This window comes from Pteropus alecto, unplaced genomic scaffold, assembly GCF_000325575.1.
Source record: "Pteropus alecto unplaced genomic scaffold, ASM32557v1 scaffold66, whole genome shotgun sequence".
NCBI classification, from domain to species: Eukaryota; Metazoa; Chordata; class Mammalia; order Chiroptera; family Pteropodidae; genus Pteropus; species Pteropus alecto.
In genome coordinates, this window is record NW_006438869.1 from 1,761,013 (window position 1) to 1,763,906 (window position 2,894).

At 36.4% G+C, this 2,894-nt stretch overlaps 1 protein-coding gene across 2 annotated transcripts in view; it reads right to left on the reverse strand.

Moving 5' to 3' along the window:
* Positions 1–2,894, reverse strand: part of CTNND2 (catenin delta 2) — a 651,480-nt gene that overhangs the window by 310,195 nt on the left and 338,391 nt on the right. The window lies entirely within an intron of this gene.

Consider the following 2,894-nt stretch of genomic DNA (forward strand, 5'->3'; position numbering starts at 1 on the left):
TCAAAAAGGAAATTAGATTTTGCCATCTCTTGTACAAAAAGTTTCTGTGCTTTCTTTGTTTGGAGTACATGACGGGGAAAGTTAAAGGTGAAAAAAAAAATGAAGTTTTGCCACAATCTATATGACGGAGCAAAGCATACTAGAACCAACCCTTTCATATCCTACGGCTCAGAGGAATGAAGAGCTGACATGAAGTCTCTGGTTTCAAGTCTAATGACTGAATTAAGGCTATCTTGATTTCAAATTCTTATTCTAAAATGCACAGTTTGCTTGAAAACTTCTCAGTGAATAATACTAAAGCTCTTTAATGGAGAAAAGACACTGGTCTGCAATAGAGGAATAAAGCAGCTTTTAGAAAAGAAACGAAAAGAAAGAAAAAGAAAAGAATGAAAAATAGTACGAAACCCACACATCCAATAACCAGTGTTCGGACAGGGTCGAGCTACTTAGATGATGCGCATCATTTCCTTCATTCTTCCCAGCAACTACGCACAGACTCCATCATCCTGCGAGATGTGAGTATATTCTTTCCTCTTCCTTTTTATTTTTTTAAGGAAATAAAATGTTCACGCCGATATGTGCCACAGTGTCTGAACAGTATGGATTTCAGCCTGCGTACGCACCTGTCTGCGCTGTGACCTTCAATAACTCATTTAACACCCCAATTCTCCATGTGTATAAGGCAGAGCTCATGGAGCTATCAGTTTCCTCTCACAAAGGAGAAATGCATCAAAGGTGTAAGTAAAATTGCTTTGAGAATTGGGCTATAAAGATATGTTTGTAACAGTAAAGGGCTTACATGGTCTGGTATTTAATGATAAACGAAACTTTAACACAGTTTCTTTACAAACATATGTTAAAAGCTGAAAGGCATCATCTAAAAATGGAAAAATTTTAAATTATAAGCCATAATGCCAAAATAAACAACTCTGAAGTCTAGAAAGTTAAACATATTAGTTCTAGTGATAGTCATCTGGGAAGAATCAAAATGCATTACTTGAAGGAAGATGCAAAAAATCTGGTCATAAAAGAATTATTATATTTTGGACTTGAGCTTTTAAATTTGGGATGTCTCTTAGTTAAATATGAACGCTGTAACAAAACCCCATATTTTAAGAAAACCCTACCAGCAAGGCCTTATTGTATTTTATATCCCATCCATTCTGCATGGTGCCAGGTTATTATTTCTTTTTACATCACACCACAAAAATCTAGTTCTGGTTCTAGAGCTCATTCTGTTTGTTTTGCTTGTGTAGCTGGGCTTAGAATGTTGGTATGATTTTTTTTTCCCCCAGAATTAACACATTTAAGGCCAATGCCTAGTATTCTCAAAAATAACACAGTGCACCTGTAATTCATATAACAATGACCTCCATATAAATTTTACACATACAAAAGACTACAGTGGTCAATATTCTCTTATTCATTCTAACATTTCTTACTGGTATTTCTCTTTTTTAGTTTCTAGTGTGCACTCAATAATATAGTGACATAATCCCTAACTTGAAAAGGTATGACAGTATATTGGAAAAAGAAGAAAGCCTATAAAAATGACAGTTATATAAAATGGAAAGGATACGCCACTTAGTGAAATGAAATGCATTTGATAAACAGTAGCAAATAAAGAAGCTTATCTGTAGCTGGAGAAATATAAATTTGGTTTCTTATTAAGCTAAAATCCCCTAGTACAAAAATTTAAAACCTTTCCATTGGAGGTAAAACACTTATCCTCAATTTAAATATACAATGATAAACAAAGCAATGCAAATTCAATTATACATTTTTCTATTTAGCATTTCTTAAGAGTTTACTATGATTCTATTTTTATATGTTTTTGGTAACACGTCAAAAAATTATTTAAAAATACAGTGTTGAGATGTTATCTGAAGTGCATTGTATCCACACATGCCCAGGATACTTAAGGGTTTGTGACAGATTTTAGGACCAAGACTACGGAGATTGCTGTTGAGAATGAAAACCTGGATAAGCAGGACTCCGCACAACGCAATGTAGGATACTTCTTCCCAGTAGTTAACAGCGAGTACTTACTACGAGTCACATTTACAATGAACGTTCTCCCAAACATAGCACTCAGCAGGGACACTCCAAGGCGTGTTGAATTGTGCCAAAGTGGCTATCACAAAGAATACCACAAAATGGTTCCATTCCGCCTTTATGTTTGCAGATGTGAACTTTTTTTTTCAAAACAATCTGTGCAAACCCCTCGACACAGTACTTATGTGCTCTATCGCAGAAAATTTCTCAAGATGAATTTCAAGCACACCACTAGAGTCAAGTCACATGCCCTGCTACAAAGAAATGCCGGAAATCTGACATATCTACGGTATTCGCGCGCACACGCACACACGCGCGCACACGCACACACGCGCATATTTATGGGGAACTATCAGCATAAATCAAATGGCTATGAATAAAACATCATTGAACTCTACAGGAACTCGATTCCAACGTCAGAAGTAGAGCATCGCCAAATCCCTTGTCACTATCGAAAACAGAAAGCCAAAAAGAAATACATCTCAATACTAACAATTTCTTTACTATGTTATATTCAAGTTTTCGTCAACGCCCAAACAACTTCAAACTTGTGTTTATTTTCACACACAGAAACATGAAGGTAATAATACGGATTTTCTAAATTTCGATTTTTAGTAGAACCTGCTAGGTGTACCACTTTACACTCTGGGAAACAGAAACACACATGGTGACAAAGCACGCTTCTACTGAGACAAGAAGACACCTTGTCCATGAGAAGTTGAGTGAGATCATCTCCCATCCTCGGTTGCCTTTCATTCTAGATCTTATCAAACAGCTGAACTGCCAGGCACCTACAGATGTTCTGATCACAAGGTCATCTCTGCCATCCGCTGCTGAAC